Below are 18,167 nucleotides of genomic sequence, written 5' to 3'. Positions count from 1 at the left end.
GTGACGTGCTGTTCTTTTGTTACTTGCTGACGCCTAGGAGCCTCCTCCCCGCCATGAACTGATGAGGCCCTTCCAGTGGTAGGAGCTGGTGACGAATCAACATGGAGAGACGTAGTGTGGAACTCACTTCCGCATTCCTTGCACATGATGGCCTCTTTACAGTCTTGTTTCCTATGACTTGCGGAACAACACCGAAAACAGAGTCTGTGTTCACGGAGCAACTTCATACGTTCTTCAATAGGCTTGGCCTTAAACACTCGACAGTTATTGACACTGTGTTTAACACCCGGACCGGTGTGAATTATACACACATCAAGCTTCGGCTCGCTCAGATTTCCGGATCCTGTTGGTTGATACACTGTGGTTTTCTTCGTGTTCACTCTTCCCCTTGGAACGTTCATAGGCTGCTTTTCGTTGTGGTTAGCGTCAGTGTGATACGCAAAACTTGGGTCGTTTTTCACTCTGCTCATCTCCTTCATGAAGTCAACAAACACACCAAAGGGTGGAAACACAGTCTGATGTTCAAGCTTGTACTTCATGGCTCTGTTGGTCCATTTCTCCTGCAGGCCATACGGAAGTTTTGAAATGATGGGTCTAATCCCTGAGGATGAGTCTAGATAGGCCAACATTGCACTGTACTTCGGATCCTCCTTCAAAAACTTCATCTCCATAAGAATGTCTGACAGATCGTAAAGTTTTTGATGATCTCTGTTGCCAAGCTTTGGGAAACTCAACAGTTTGGCTCTTACGGATGCTTCCACATGTTCTGGTGCACCATAGCGCTCATCCAACCTTTCCCAAAGTCTTCTTAGTCCTCTTGAGATGTCGAAGATGTTGGATGTCCTCATGCTTGTTGCGTGCTTCTTAGATTCCGGACCTAAGTACTTGATAAGAAGGTCCATCTGCTCGGAGTCCAAGACTTGAAGCTCATTCACTACACACATAAAGCTGTGTTTCCAGGCACTGTATGATTCTGGTCTATCGTCAAAGTGAGTAAGTCTGGAGAATAGCAAGTCCTTCCTCAGGAGGAATCGGGTAACATCAGTTACTTGTGGTCCCTGATCAGTCACAAGTGGTGATAAGGGGTGTGAGGCAGCCACATACGGTTGTGCGACAGGCACGTGAGGGTGTGCGGTAGGCACGTGAGGGTGTGCGGCAGGCACATGAGGCTGCGCGGCAGGCATGGATGGCTGTGCGGCAGGCACGTGAGGTTGTGCGGCAGGCACGTGAGGTTGTGCGGCAGGCACGTGAGGTTGTGCGGCAGGCACGTAAGGTTGTGCGGCAGGCACGTGAGGTTGTTCGGCAGGCATGTGAGGTTGTGCGGCAGGCACGTAAGGCTGTGCGGCAGGCACATGAGGCTGTGCGACAGGCACGGACGGCTGTGTGTCAGGAACCAAAGGCTGTGCTGCAGGTACATAGGGTTGTGCATCCGGGTCAAGTTGAGTCGGATCGGAAGTACCGGTCAGTAGTCCTGGCGATGCAGAAGGTTGACGTGGAGTGGATTGATCCTGTCCTGGTTTAAAGTTGCTGACTTCGCCTAAGGAACTCGTTCGTCTCTTCATAGGTGACATCTGTATCATGGTCGATTCAAAGGCTTGACAATCAGCTTCAGCTTCTGCAGCCTCTCTCTCGAGATGTAGCATTTCCATTGCAGCATCGAGTTCCACTCGTTGTTTCCTGAGCTCCAATTCTCTGGCGGTGTATGCCATCCTAGCCTTTGCTCGGCTTACATCAGCCCTCTTCTTCGCTAAGATGTCGGCAAAGGAGTCCTCATCCTGATAGTACTCTTCCTGATACTCCTCTTCATCTTGTGTGACGTACTGCCTCTTGCCATCAGTCGTCTGTGATTCCCGGGCATCCTCTGTAGGGTCAGGAGTGACCTGGGTGCCCTCTGTTGAGTCGGGAGTGATCTGCTCTGCTGAGGTAGACATCCCAGTCTTTTTACTGTTCTGCCCCAATAAAAGTCGGACTCACAAGTGTCGGTGAAATCAGTTTATTTGGGAGACAGATAACCGTCTCAGACGACGGTAAAAAGCTGTAACAAAAAAAATGTAACAATCAATGACTGGTACAGGTTTCCATACAAAAAATATTAGGACAGAGTTTGCAATTAGATTATGAAACCTTACACATATGATTTAAACAGTTGAATTCAGTCTATTCATATGATAAACAGCAAGTTAAAGTAAATTAATCAACTGCAACTCGAAATTAAATGACCAGAAATATGATGGACAAAATGGCGCCCCATACACCGAGCACATGGTAAACATAAAATACAAGATTTCAAGAATATGCATCGCTTAGCATTACTGACATGAAACATACAGATAATTCACATAAAAATATGTTGAAATAACCTAGTTTACAAATGTCAAAAGACTTACACTGTGGATTACAAGCCTCGATACAGAGAATCAGAGTTGTGCATACATCGAGTATGGCGCGGTTTTCCAACATAAAAAATTAAGTCGTACGACAAATCTTTCGTAACAAAAAATAAAATGTACACGAAACATGACATTTGTGATGTAGAAATATATCAAAATTGTCTTTGACTTAGGGTGAGATAATAAAATTAAACTGTTGTCTGCTACATAAAATTGCTAAAGAAAACCCTGAGTTGCTAAATAATTACCTATGTTACAGATGCATGAGTAGCGTCTTTGAACAATAATCCCAAGAATCAGTACAATTATGGCCAAAACCAGCACCCCTCCAACACTTCTAGCAACTACTTCTGTCTGAGAGCTTGCTACCTCTACAAATAAATCTTTTCTAGTTACATAAAACGGTTTTATTGGGAGAAAAATATTTTGATACGATTTTTCAATATTTAGAGAAGTTAATTTTTCGGACAGGTTAATATATTTGAAGAGACAAAATAACGCTAAAAGATTTATTGAGTCATTGTAAAACTTTAAATCTCACAACTATTTCTTTCCAATCAGTTATCTCCTATATGTTTCCCCTTTACTAATATAAATTATAAGTTATTTCGTAAGAGATTCTAATATTTTACAATTTATCTTCACACATGACGATTGACGTGACAAAAATTCACCTTAACATATCTTCGCGTTTCAAACTGTTTGCTGATGACTTTAAACAGACATTCACGTGCACAAACTCTGGGATAAAATAGCACTGACTTTCATGTTTCTTTCAGTTTATTTCTGAACCATATTATTAAACAATTAATGTTGATGAGGGATGAATAAGGATTAGCTAATCTTTAAATACAATATTGTTCTTTTCGGGTAGCTTATCGTTATGACCCCCAAAGTCATTAATAACTGTTTGATATTAACCACGCGCGTGACTTTTGAAGTGAATATTACATTCCTTTTTTAATTGGACTAGACTGGTATTGGGGAATTTCGAACATACTCCGTTTGGTTATTACGAATTCTGTCATCCAAAAACAATTTGCGTTTTGCATTGTGTTTGGCAATGACATTAGTCCGACTTTTGAAAAAATAATTAAAGGGTTTTTTTTGCCTAATAACAACTCATTTGATATGTCTGTATCAGTTTGTTACTGAATCATATAAAAAAACAAAAATTATTTTTCGATCAACCTGATGATATAGCTACTTTCAAGGTACAATACTCGCCTCGCTCTTCCGGCTATAAACAGCAATGAATAAGTTTTACATAATACACTTACGAGAGTAAGTATATGTATAAACAACAGGCCCATGGGCCACATCGCTCACCTGAGCAAAAATAGGCATGATAAAATCAGCTTAATAGAGTCATAATAAAAAATATATGGACAATGTGGTATATTACATGTAGATCCTGTGTAAATTAAAGTCTATCCCCCACCCCCAGGAATCCGGGATGATTTGCACCTATTCTGTTTCGCGCTGAGATGATTCGCACCTCGATGTTTCGCACCTTCCATGGAGCGAAACATCTCACTGTATTAAGATATTTTTCTCGTGTAATTATTGCTCTGAAATTAATTATAACCAATATAAGAATTGAAATAAGTTATATAAAACATTGAAATGATGTTTGCATTTATGTATGCGCCGCTATAGTGTAATGATTTTAGAATGTGTAGTGTAATGAAGCCAGGGCGTTATTATATAGATTCAGAGCAAGAGGTATTAATTGCGTTTTGATAACAATTATAGCATGTCTTTCAGTTTAGATTTACCTGTATTTTTATGAAAAATTGAGGGTGTGATAGCAGGTAATTAAGTACCACAGATCTAAAGGTGGGGATAATTTAATTACATAACTTTTCTGCTTTAAACTTTACATTGTTGCCTCTGCATCCATGCAACTATCATTTTTTTTACTACTCTTGAATAAAAGTAATGTGTGATATTGTTTGATAATTTCCATTCCAACATTTTTATGAATTAATTCTTACGTCATTGGAGAATAACATACAAATTAATGAAAAATACACACAAAAACAACACATATATAGTTATGTATGTAGAAACACTTATTGTGGATCTTGTACATAGTGGTACATCTATTTTTACAAAAATTCATAAATTATTCTTTAAAAAACTTGCAAACGATTGTTTGTATACTTACGTAGGCTATATGAAAAATAATACTATTTTTTTTTTATAGTTGCGCCTCTAGTATTCTTCACTAGAGAACGTTAGTCATTTAAGATTAAATTGCCGATATAAATACTAACCTTGGTCTAATAACTATCACTTGTCTTATCATTAGCTGTTCACGGTGTTGTCCAAGCTATTGGTAATGGATAATTCAAAATGACTTAATTGGTTGTGCCCTTAATTATATGAACTAGTTATGGTGTTATTTAAAGAATAATTAGCATGGTCTTCGAATAATCACCGGTATTACTGTGTTTTTAATCATAACATTATAGTCTGTTAACAGATTAATTGAATATAGTGTCATGTGCAGGCACTTCAATAATGCTTTAAATGGGAGAAAACCCTTAAGTATTTTTATCTCATAAATATTTTGGAATATTAACTTAATATTTACACGTATATATTTAATAAATCATTCATTATTGAGAATGTATTCGATGCGAAACATCGCGGTGCGAACCATCTCAGCGCGAAACAGAATAGGTGCGAACCATCTCAGCGCGAAACATGTTTAGGTGCAAAACATCCCGTACCCATCCCAAGCCCCCCCCCCCCCCGGGAATTCTTGTATTTATGACCCAGTCCAAGATGATTTTATAGTCATCTCACATGTTGAGCATTGCAGTTCTTAAAGAGATCTTTAACAATTGTTTATAAACGGGATGTAAACCTACATCACACTCTAAGCCCTTGTGAGACCCAAGAATTGTCCAGGGGCTTAAGTCTAAATAATTTTCAAGAATCAGCGATATGTCAAATGCTTGCATATAAGTAAAACCATACATGATAACATTTAAGTTTTTGTGAATAATTAAAATGTTTTCTTTTATAAAACTAGATCCCTAATGTGGCCCCACCCTACTCCGCAAAATTTTGATTTTAACGAATTTGAATCCAAACTATCTAAAGTTGCTTTCACCTAACTTACAGCTTTTCTAGGCAAATAGGTTTTTAGAAAATTAAAGATTTGTCTTTATATATTCCTATGTAAAAATTTGTCCCCTTCCCTGTTGTGTTCCCATCCTACCACCAGGGATCATGATTTGAACAAACGTGAATCTACACAACCTGACGATGCTTCCACACAATTATCAGCTTTTCTGGTTGATTTGTTTCTGAGACAAAGATTTTAACAGACTGTTCACTATATACTCCTATGTAAAAACTCGAAGCACCATTGCGGCCCCATACTGCCCCCGCGTGTCATAATTTGTCATAACTTTGAATCTACACTACCTGAGGATGCTTCCACATAAGTTAAAGATTTCCTGGTCAAATGGTTCATGAGAAGATTTTTAACGAGGCCGAGTACAGAACGAGTACGCACGCTTTCGCGCAGCGTTTCATTTGTATTGTGACGTCAGATCATCTTTTTGCTTTGTAGACGCAATGGCATGATAGTTTCAACTGCAGATATTCAGCGAAATTTGTTGAAAAAAGCTCGTTTGATATGTAAAATTGATATTATATTGTGGAATAAACATAAATGTCTCGAGGTATAAGCTATATTTTAGCTCGGGTCGAAAACGCGAAGAGGGTTCAGCAAGCCTAGCCCTCTGTCACGTTTTCTTAACCCGCCTAAATAAAGCTTAAATTCATATATTTCAAGACAGTAACCATGTATTTTATATTAATGACCCTTAATACATGTATGTGATGTTATATATTTATTTATTACTTAAATATGTCTGAATGTTTTAATAATACTATAAAGATTACCATTGTCGCCTTTGTCAAATCAAAAATAGCCATTACCTGACAAATCTGGGAAATTGGGCATACAAAAAACAACTTTGATAAGACCATAGGAGCAAACCAGGAGGTAAAAGGTTTTTTTTATTTAAACATGTGATGCCTTTTAGCAATAACTTTGAAATGTAGAATAGAAAAAAAAATCCCTAGGGCAGAAGTTTTAAAAACAATTGCAAAATTGATACATTCCAAGCAAAATCCCATAGGGTCCGATGTTAACTATTAACAAACTTTGAGATTGCCCCTTAAACTAACGGTGTGGTAAATGTCTTATTTTTTTTATCCTAAAAAATAATTATATCAGTAGAAATTCATGTAAAAAAATTCATTCAAAAATCTAGGGCAGAACAAATTAGACCCGGCCTCGTTAAAATTAACTCTATATATTTCTTTGTAAAATTCGACCCCCCCCCCCCCCCATTGTGGGCACGGCCTACTCCTGGGAGTTATGATTTTCACAACTTTGAATCCATACTACCTGGGGGATGCTTTCACATATGTTTCAACTTTCCTGGCTGATTGGTTTCCGAGGAAAATTTTATAGATTTACTCTACATGTATATATTCCTTTGTAAAATTTTGGCCCGCCCTTTCCTTTTGAGTCATGATTTTCACAACTTTGAAATTACACTACATGAGGATGTCTCCACACAAATTTCAGCTTTTCTGGTTGATTTGTTCTAAAAAGAAGACTTTTAAGGATTTACGCTATATATTCCTATGTAAAAATTCGACCCTCTCCATTGTGGAGCACCCATCCTACCCCCGAAGGTCATGATTTTCACAACTCTGAATCTACACTACCTGAGGATACTTCAACACAAGTTTCTCCTTTCCTGGCCAAATGGTTCTTGAGAAGAAGATTTCTAAAGATTTTCAAAAAATCTTAATAATTCCTAATTATATGCCCTTGTAAAAAGGTGAATTGCTTAATTTTTAATTCCCTTTGTCTTAGGTTGCATTTTGCCATGTTTGGTTGAAATTGGTCTGGCGGTTCACAGATGTCGAAAATGTGAAAATTTACGGACAGACGGACGACAAAAAAAATCTGATCAGAATAGCTCACTTGAGCTTTCAGCTCAGGTGAGCTAAAAACAGAGAAGTCATATATATCTAGATCAGTATATTGAACCTATATTTCAGTTAAACCTTGTACTGTGTTGCATCTGATGACTTCTGAGGAACTGGATCCATAACTGTTCTTTGCAGACACATAAAACCAGTATGTCACAGAGGGTTGAAGATTGCTTACGTGTGCAACATGAAGTTCATTTTCACCATTGTCGTGAAAACGATAAGACATATTAGTTCCATCTCGACCATTCAAAATAATAACAGTAAAAAGCTGTGGATCGCCGTGATTAAAAGATGATATCCATTGAACTCTGGCTTGTGTTCTTTCACATACGACTGATATGTTCCTGGGTGTTTCAGGTCTTCCTTTTCCTTAACACAGAATCATTTGATTTTTTTTCACAAAAATAATTTTAAAATTATGTTTTACCATCTGCTCTCATATGTTAATTGTTCTACATCAAAATGTGTTTCGTTTTACCCTTCCAGAATATCTTACTTATAACAACTATTACACAATAATATTAGAATTACGAGAATAACATTTCAAATTGAATGTACAGGTATTTCGTTTCAAGCTCGAAATATATAATCACTTACTTTGTTCGATCACAATCACAGGAACTGTTGATTCTCCAAAGATATTGCTCGTTCGAAGATAATAAAGCCCAAAACTACTTGGATCAACAACTTCTTGCTTGAAATAAATAGTGAAATTATTCTCTGCATTTCTTGTGATATTATTCATCATTTGGTTGTTTCTTGTTCCGTTTTTATACTCTAATTCGTAAAGAGGTTTAGGATATGCAATTATCGTGGTTGAAAATTCAATTCCCGTTGTGAACGTCACCTCTAGTGTAATTACTGTCTTATCTGGTATCGGTTTGCCTATGAAAAAAAAATAATAATAAAAACTTATAAATAAAGTCGTTTTAACATTTTTACAGAAAAAAATATGACTTAGAAATTCACATTCTAGGGGAAGAGATTAAAAAAGAAAATGATAACGACATGTTTGAATATACAATTCATAAATATAGGGATGAACATAGTTGGGGGGGGGGGGAGGTAATACCAATAACAATTTTTTAACGAAATTATTTTTTTGCAAGTAATGGAAGTGAATTACTCTGATTTTAAGCTTTTGAACAACATATTAGAAATTCCGATCCTCCCTCAAAAAAATAGTATATTGTGATCACCTTTATACTTAACTTTAGTCAAACTTTTGAACATATGTTGTTACAAGTCGGGGTGCTGACTATTTCATTTAAGAGCATGTCTACGAGAGAACCATGCAAATATGGAAAAAAGCTGTGGCAGCAAGTCTCAAGAATGAACAGAATTTTATCATAGATTTAAAGGATACCCATCTAGAGTCAGATATATGATGTTTGTTTTTACACTGGATGTTCCTATTTATAGTAACGGCCAGTATTGTATTCTGGTTAATTTGCCTCTAAAATCCAGAAAAGTTAAGAGAAATTCTAACAGTAGCACTATGATACACAGTAAGTACATCGGAAATAAATAAAAAGCTCTACTCCCTTAGACCCACCTCTCTATTAGCAGTTTATCTCCTCTTGGAAATAATTAAAGTTTGTACCTTTTCTTAAGATTGAAATATAGTTGTAAAGGAAAAAAGAGGTGTTAGGTTACCCTTTCACCCGGGGATCTCAACCTGCGAAAACCCAATAAATATTAACATAAACTATAAAAAAAGTTATCCCAAATATTAGTAAAGACATCATAACTTGTTTTTGTGGGATTGTTATTTGGGATGTTATTTAATCATAACCCATCTTAAGAGGACCTGGTCCCAGAATTATGAAGCAGTCTTAGAAAAAAGTCAAAATTTTTACACTCTCTTATTGTCTTGTGATTAAAAAAAGTGAAAAAATGAAATGCTAATAAAATGTGTCTCTATATTATATTATGCTGCTATTTACAAATTTTAAGCGTAATTTATGATGTATTATATTTTTATTAACGATTTTTCTGGTTTGATATTGGGTCCCTCCACCCCTCAAACAATAAAAGTTCAATCCGTTATACCGTCGGACCAAAATAATTACCAAATCTACCTTATTCTATAATCATTTAATGTGATAGACATTCATTGGCAATGGGTTCGACACCACTTCCACATTTTAAATAATCGTCTGTTAATTTCGACAAATATATGTTTAATCATTTTTTTCCATTGAGGTGATCTTTTTGGTTTTTGTTTTTGTTTGTTTGCTTGTTTTGGGATTTTTTTGTTTTTTTTTTGTTTTTTTTTTTTTTGGGGGGGGGGGGGCTTTGAAATCTGGTCCTACTTTCTGAATTAAAAGATCACTAGTTCAAGTATAAAAAAGTGAAAAGCTGTCAATGTGACAGCAAACCGGGTTCTCTTTTATGTCAACTGTATCCATAATCCATGTCGACCCATATCCAGTGAAATGGAGTACGGTACCCTATATGCAACATTTTGCCAAAAAGTTACTAAGTTCAAAAGCTAGTATTTTTTTCATAAATAATCAGAAATCAAATCCTAGCAATATGCACACCTCTGATATATGTAAAATTAATCTGCAAAAGAACAACTCCCTATCTTGAGAACTGTATGAGGAATTATCCGTACAATGGGGGTACCCGATATGCAATATTTTGCCAAAAAATGACTAAGTTCAAAAGCTGGTATTTTTTCGATAAATTATCAGAATTCAAAATCCTAGCAATATGCACACCTCTAATATATGTATAATTGATCTGCAAAAGAACGACTTCCTATCTTGAGAACTGAAGGAGGAGTTATCCGTACAACGTACAATGAGGGTACCCTTTTGGCAGCCACCCGCCTCCCCCCCCCCCCCCGCGCCCGCCCGCCCGCCATTTTCTCCATTTAAATAACCGGATTTTTCCGGTGAAAACCCCGGTTAAAAAATGAAAAGATCAATACATGTATCACTATGTTTATCGAATTAGAGAGAGAGAGAGAGAGAGAGAGAGAGAGAGAGAGAGAGAGAGAGAGAGAGAGAGATATTGCCAATCTGTAGTAAACAATATGTAAAATTACACACCAAAAGAGCCCGGCTTTAAGTATTTCAGTACCTTGAGTTTTGTAGTTTTGCCCCTGTTATTATTCATTCGTGTATCTAATGGGTACTCTGTCTGTCTTAATGTGTAGCACTGGCAAATAATGGGGTGTGGGGAGTATGTAAGCTTGCTTACTTTTTCTTTCATTAATAGTGAGATATATAAGATTTTTAAAAAAAAGTTAAGTTCACTTCAGCTCTCATATATATATTTAAATTCCCATTTTCCCATGATTTCTCGTGTTTTAATTAATGGCAATGATCTTAAAAAAAACTTTTGAAATGTGTTGAAGCAACCCTTCAGTTCAATTAAATATTGTTTGGCTCGCGAATATATCGTTTTTCCCCCATAATATACTTGTGACAATGTAAAACTACCGCTAGATTCTGGAGAGTTTTAAAAGTATAAAAATCTTCAACTTTAAGACAATATATTTGCAATATTATTGAGAGTCCAAAGACAGATTTTTGATATATTGTAAAGATAAATGTCCTTTTAAAACTAGTAACAGATTTAGTGAATTTAAAGTGCCATTTTTGACTTTTTAAGCATTTAAAAAATGTATATTTTTATAATTTTACAAAAAGTTGGAAACATGCCAAATTCGTGACCTATCTGCACTTAACAGAAAGAATATATGGGAATTCTCACAAAATGATTTTTACAAGTGTATCTTGTTAGTGTTAACTCTAAATGACGTTTTAGCTCACCTGAGCTGAAAGCTCAAGTGAGCTATTCTGATCACATTTTGTCCGTCGTCCGTCTGTCCGTCCGTCTGTCCGTATGTCCGTCTGTCTGTCTGTAAACATTTTACATTTTGAACTTCTTCTCTAAAACCGCTTATCCGATTTCAACCAAATTTGGCACAAAGCATCCTTATGGGAGGGCGAATATAAATTGCAGAAATAAAAGTCCGATCTGTATTCAAAGCGGAGAAAACCTTGAAACTGTAGAAAAAGGGGGTGCATTTTAAAAAATCTTCTTTTCAAGAACCACCGAAGCAAATTCAACGTAGTTTAGCATAAATTGTCCTTATGGGAAGGAAAATATAAATTGCAAAAATTAAGGTGTAACTCTGTTTCAGATGTGAGTTATTACGAAAATAATAATAAAGAAAGGGGGGGTTTCAATCAGTTTAATAGCTTCGGTTTCGGCATCCGGTAAAATGGGTAGGCAAGACTTGGTCTGAGCAAAACAAAAGATTGGCAGTTATTAATCTGCCAATCTCATTAAAATTTCAGGATATTTGATGGACTAGTATATTTGTATTCGCTATAAATATTGCTGCCAAATAATGCGTATTTGGAATTGACGATTGCCGATCTGCCCCGGCTTTTATTTTGCCACGGCCCGGGTTTGCATACCCATTTTACCAAGACTCATATCCTATACTTCTAAAACGAGGTTCTTTGTTTAAAGCAGCCATGACATTATACGAAAAAGGGTCGATCTGACTATGATGAATTTGCTTGTTGTGCAACAGTTCGCGTATGAAGGGAAATTTTGAAACATGCAAAATATATTGGTGCCGATTTTGTGAAGTAAATTGAGGCTAAATATTTCAATGCGTTGACAGTTTTCACACATGACGTTGGTGTTAGCTTGTTCTGATTTTCGTTTCGTTTTCATTATTTATGCTTTGTAACCTGGAAACTATCGTCTGTATTTCGTGATTTTTACGTATCAAATCAAACAGAGACTTCGGTAAATCAAACAGTTGACTGTTTACCTGCGCAAATTAAACAAAATCTGATGTAGGGGTACTGAAATACAATTCATTCTATCGGTAATTCGGCATTATCTTTTGCGTAATGCAATGGTAGATAAATGCAATAGGTTTTGTTGAGATGCTCGGCATTTTCTCGAGTTTATTCAGTTTAAACAGAGTTTGATATCTCTGACGGAAATATGTAGGTATATTCATGTAAATATATGATTCATTTCGAAAAAATAAATTGTGTTTTTTATTTGTTATACATGTAGTGCATGTTTCTTGTGTTTAATTGTTTACAATTTCTATTTACTAACCATATTTGAGTGTTAATCTTCGAATTATAAGCAAGATACAGAGATTTGCTCACAATTCTATGTTTGTACACAGATCTTAAAAACTAAAGATTAAAAAAGTAAAAAATTTGTCAATATTTATAAAGAAAACTTTCAAAGTCTGTTCTTCCAGAAACCAACTTTAACAACTTATTGTATTGTAAACTTAACCTTTTTAGCTCACCCGAGGGTGGGGCCACAATGGGGGGGGGGGGGGGGGGGGTCGAAGTTTAACAAATGAATATATAGAGTAAATCTTTAAAACTATTTTTCTCAGAAACTAATCAGCCAGGAAAGCTAAAACTTGTGTGTGAAAGCATCATCAGGTAATGTAGATTCAAATTTGTGAAAATCATTACCCCCGGGGTAGGGTGGGGCCACAACGGGAGATCGAAGTTTCACATAGGAATATATACATTAAATCTTTAAAAATTTTCTTCTCAGAAACTAATCGGCCAGGAAAGCTGACACTTGTGTGGAAGCATCCTCAGGTAGTGTAGATTCAAAGTTGTGAAAATCATGACCCCCGGGGTAGGATGGGGCCACAATGGAGGGTCGAAGTTTTACAAAGGAATATATAGAGTAAATCTTTAAAAATCTTTTTCTCAGAAACTAATCAGCCGGCAAAGCTGAAACTTGTGTGGAAGCATCCTCAGGTCATGTAGATTCAAAGTTGTGAAAATAATTACCCCTAGGGGTAGGTTGGGGCCACAATGGGGGATCGAAGTTTAACATATTATTATATAGAGTAAATCTTTAAAAATCTTCTTCTCAGAAACTAATTAGCCGGCAAAGCTGAAACTTGTGTGAAAGCATCCTCAGGTAGTGTAGATTCAAATTTGTGAAAATCATGACCCCTGGGGGTAGGTTTGGGCCACAATGGGAGGTCGATGTTTTACATAGGAATAAACAGAGTAAATCTTTAAAAATCTTCTTCTCAGAAACTAACCAGCCAGGAAAGCTGAAACTTGTGTGAAAGCTTCCTCAGGTAGTGTAGATTCAAAGTTGTGAAAATCATGATCCCCAGGGGTAGTATGGGGCCACAATGGGGTCAAAGTTTATCAAAGGAATATATAGGGTAAATCTTTAAAAATCTTCTCAGAAACTAATCATGCAGCCAGATGATTCTTTATAATTGTTAAGACTTTGGCCCCAGGACAATTCTTTGGCCTCACGAGAAGGTTCAGAGTTTGATGTACGTTAATATCCCATATATAAACTATTGTTAAGGATCTTTTTAAGAACTGCAATACTCAACAAATGATATGACTTTAAAATCATCCTGTTAAAAAATGGACTAATGATTATAAACATAAGAATATCCAGGGGAAAATTGATTTTATTTATACAGGATCTACATGCATTATTGTACATTGTCCACATAGTTTGTATTGTGACTCCATTAAGCTGATTTTATCATACCCGATGTTCTTCAGGTGAGCGATGTGGCCCATGGGCCTCTTGTTGAATTTATATTTAAACTTAACTCAGAATTCTTAACAATAATTTGGTGAATTATGCAAAATTTTATTCTTAAAAGGGTCAAAATGCTATTTTTAGTAACAGTGCTGCAGAACCAAGTTTAGACTGACCACATCAAAAAAAAATTGTGGCATACTATTTCATATAGATGCACACTGTTACACACAAAATATGAAGTTGATCAGAGAACCTTGCTCCCACCACCTTTTGCATGGTTTTCTCGTAGACATGCTCTTAACATATTCGATGTTTACTATGCAACCCAAAACAATTGCAAAATAAAAAGTAACACAGATGATGAATGTTTATATAAAAAAAATGCCTTATATTTGGAAATATATTTGGAACTAAATTACGAAACGGTAACAGTTACTGACTTTTGGAGTTCAATTTTTATGACCCACATACTTACGCATATTTAAATAAAGCGACAATTCAGACTCGGTTTGAATACGTGTAGGGATCATGCTTTGTATTTGTCAGAGTCTGAAATATTCATCTGGAAAAAAGTGTAAAAACTAGAAGATTACTCACAATTAACGATTAGTTCAACCACTGCTGTCACCGTGCTTCCTTCTCCATTACTGACCACAAGAGTAAAGTTTTTTGTATCAATGCAAATGGCTCTTTCAATGGTGAATATAGTAGTTGCCACCGATAACTGGGTTTTCAACAGCTCTGTCTTACTATACCAGGAAACATCAGAGAGCGGATTACTGGAAATATTTCGAGTTATTGTAACTTTCTCACTCTCATTTACTATTTGAAATTGTCTGCTCTCTATGGTAGGTGGGTCTATAATAAGAAATAATTAAATTGAATCGATATCAAAATCCTTTTAAAAGATTGACCTCAAAATAAAGCGATCTGCTAAATGAATTAAATGAAATAGTTTAATTAATCCAACCAACAAAATGTATACTTTTAAATCTAGAGAATGCGGGAGTTTTTTCTCGTTGTAATACTTTACAAAAACTCAATTTCGAAGGGAAAAACAATGCCAATTTTTTTTCCATATTTAAAAAACTTATTTTTTCACTGTTATAAAACAAAGGATACTTCCACTTAACACTGTATTTTTTGATTTGTTTCGGTCACTATTCTCACTTTTTTATCTAGCTTTAATTTGCCTCTTGTCATTTGTTACAGATTTTGCTCTATTTCCAATAGAAAATTCATTATCATTATGGTTTTAAATTGCGTCGCAATAACATAATGTGTTGTATTCTTTCATAACCTAATTGCTATGCAAATATCTGGAATTAAGACTTGTCTCCCCTTGATTAATGAACAAATTTCTACGTATGTACGGGTGGACCTACTATTGTAATGACTGGGCTATGATTAGAATAGAGTTGCTGTAATTGAACAAAACTCTCTCTCTCTCTCTCTCTCTCTCTCTCTCTCTCTCTCTCTCTCTCTCTCTCTCTCTCTCTCTCTCTCTCTCTGTCTGTGCAGTATTCATTTTTTAGATGCCTCAAAATTCGTCACAAGATTAAGCCATTATTACCATTACCACTACTTAATGTTCTTGAAGATATGCATTACATCTCCATTATATGAGTAAAGTAATGCATTACCATTACCAATAAAACTAAATAAAGAGTTTTAAAAAATGTTTTACATAAGACATAAATTTACACTAATTAAGATATACAACATATATACTCAGCACCACGTATATATTTATATATATATATATATATATATATATATATATATATATATATGAGAGAGAGAGCATAATCCATACAAACTAGTTCAGTGTATGGTTCTTGAACACAGTAAAGATAATGGTGATTTGTATGTTGGGCTTCTCAAAACAATAGATTGTTTTGATACTTTTATTATCCTGAGGGCAATGTGTGTTGTTGATACATGTACATGCTTCACAGTAAAGAATTTATTGAACGCACAACTAATTGAATTAATTTTTTAATGATATTAAACTCTCCATTACAACACTCTTAAAGTGTGTTGTTATAACGAATTATATTGTAAAAAATTAATAAAACAGTTAAAATATTTTTATCTCATGAATCATTTCTTTTTTCTTTAAATAACTTTTATTTATTTAAGTACAATTAACGTTCTTCAATTGATTACAATTTTATGAAGGAATATCCATAAAAAAGCATAGTAATGCAAATTACTCCCTAGAAATCTTCATAAACATGCTTGCAGATCCTCACTTCCCAAACACACGCACAAACATACAATTATTATGAAATTAAGACGATTTTGAGATGGATAAAAGATTCTTTTCTTAAAGATATTTACGAGAAATACTCGAATATAGACAAATTTGCGCTGACGATTTATTAAATCCGTTAAAAAGTGGGCGCCCTCAGAATTATTTAGAGAGGCAATACCTCAATCTCAATCTATGAAAACAACTTCAAACTTTACAATAATATTATTTAATAACGTTGCAATTAAGATATTTTTGGTCATTCCTACAATTAAAAGAAATAAGCCGATTTCTAAAATTTATTTCGTCGCAATTTTGAAATGTCTCTTATTAAGAGTCTAAGTGCAGTCATCCTTTAGCTCTTAATATTATTTCCATAATTATTTTCTGCTGTAAATTTATAGGTACCAGAACTGGTTCTTTGTATGTCTAGTAAATGTAGAGTAGGTCTATTCTGTCTGAATCCCGCGTCGTCTACTTTGGTCCTGTACTTTGCGGTAGAGCTAGGATTGCCAAGGTTGGCCTGACAGGTGAAGGAACGTCGATTCCTTCAATAATATTTTGTTGAGACAACGTCTTAACCGTTGGGGGTCTGTTATATGATGTTAAAACAAAATGTTACATTTGATGTTATAGTTTCCAATTTACGACAAAAACGAGTATCTTTAAAAATGCATTGTTTAATTAATTGGTATGTGTGATGTTTATGTGCTTGTATGTTTACTCGGTATTTATATCTTTTCATTCTCTATGGCTAATTTAAACATACGTTGTATAATGTATATGTTGTACATTAATGTCATTTCTGTTATTATTAAGAGTTATGATTTCCGAACATAAAACATTCCTACATATGGCACATCCGACTTCACATTAAGTGTATAATGAACAAACTTTTTTGTTATAGAAATGTTAATCAATTGCAATATAGCAAATTGCTCCAACCGATTAACAGGTTAATTGTTTAAAAACCTAATTTATGTATTTATCATATCTTATTTTTAACTAGAAACAATATTCATAACTGCAGGAATGATAATAGAAACACGATAGGAATGTTCTCTTTGTCGATTCTTTTTTGGTTATTATTCAAAATTATCTCTAAAATAACTATTAAGCAATTAAGAATGAAAAAAAATTAGAAGTAATTTCACTCTATTCTTACAAACGACAGACCCCTCCCCTTCCAAAAAAATGATCAACAAAAGTTAATATAATTATTTTTAAGTGTAGCTTTGCCGTTCAAAATAACCTTTTGGACGGTAGAAATTTGCCCATAATGAACATTTGCATTTGTACCAACTAGATAGAATATCATTTGAACTAATAATAACAAGACGTATTTAAATATAATTATATTAAAGGTACAACACTACTTGTTATTTTATTGTTCATCAATAGTTATTCTTTTATAACTCTTTCGATTAATTACTAAAGAAATGTTCAGCCTACTGGGCAGTGACATGCTGTTTAACCAGCTTACAAACCATCCCCCATCAAAAAATTCACAAAATCAAATTACATACATAACTGTATTAGACTACGACTGACCAATGACTAGAGTATTGATTTTGTAACGTAATTTCTCAGCATCCGATCGCTTATTCTAGAAGTAATTGATTTTTGTATTGTATAGTTATACACTAAATACATACAAAGAACATTGACGACCGTCGTCTTAGTGTGTGTCCCCCTCTCTCTGTTGTTGTAGTTGATCTCTGTTGTACATCTGTATGAACCAGAATCGTTCCGTTGTACGTTATATAACTGTAGAGTGGGACCATTCTGTCTGAATTCTGGGTTATCTACCTTGGTCCAGTAAAGTGTCGTAGAGCTCGGATTCCCAGGGGTTACTGTACAGGTGACTGATAAGTCTCTTCCTTCTATTATGTTTTGATTAGACAGCGTGTTTACTAAAGGGGGGGGGGGTCTGTGCCCAAAATATATAT

The 18,167-nt window shown here is 35.1% G+C and overlaps 1 pseudogene; it reads right to left on the bottom strand.

The window, feature by feature from the left end:
- LOC128169662 (hemicentin-2-like) overlaps positions 1-18,167 on the bottom strand; it is a 307,406-nt pseudogene that overhangs the window by 266,791 nt on the left and 22,448 nt on the right.

Source organism: Crassostrea angulata, unplaced genomic scaffold, assembly GCF_025612915.1.
Source record: "Crassostrea angulata isolate pt1a10 unplaced genomic scaffold, ASM2561291v2 HiC_scaffold_167, whole genome shotgun sequence".
Taxonomy (NCBI): Eukaryota; Metazoa; Mollusca; class Bivalvia; order Ostreida; family Ostreidae; genus Magallana; species Magallana angulata.
This window is presented reverse-complemented; position numbering and strand designations above follow the sequence as displayed.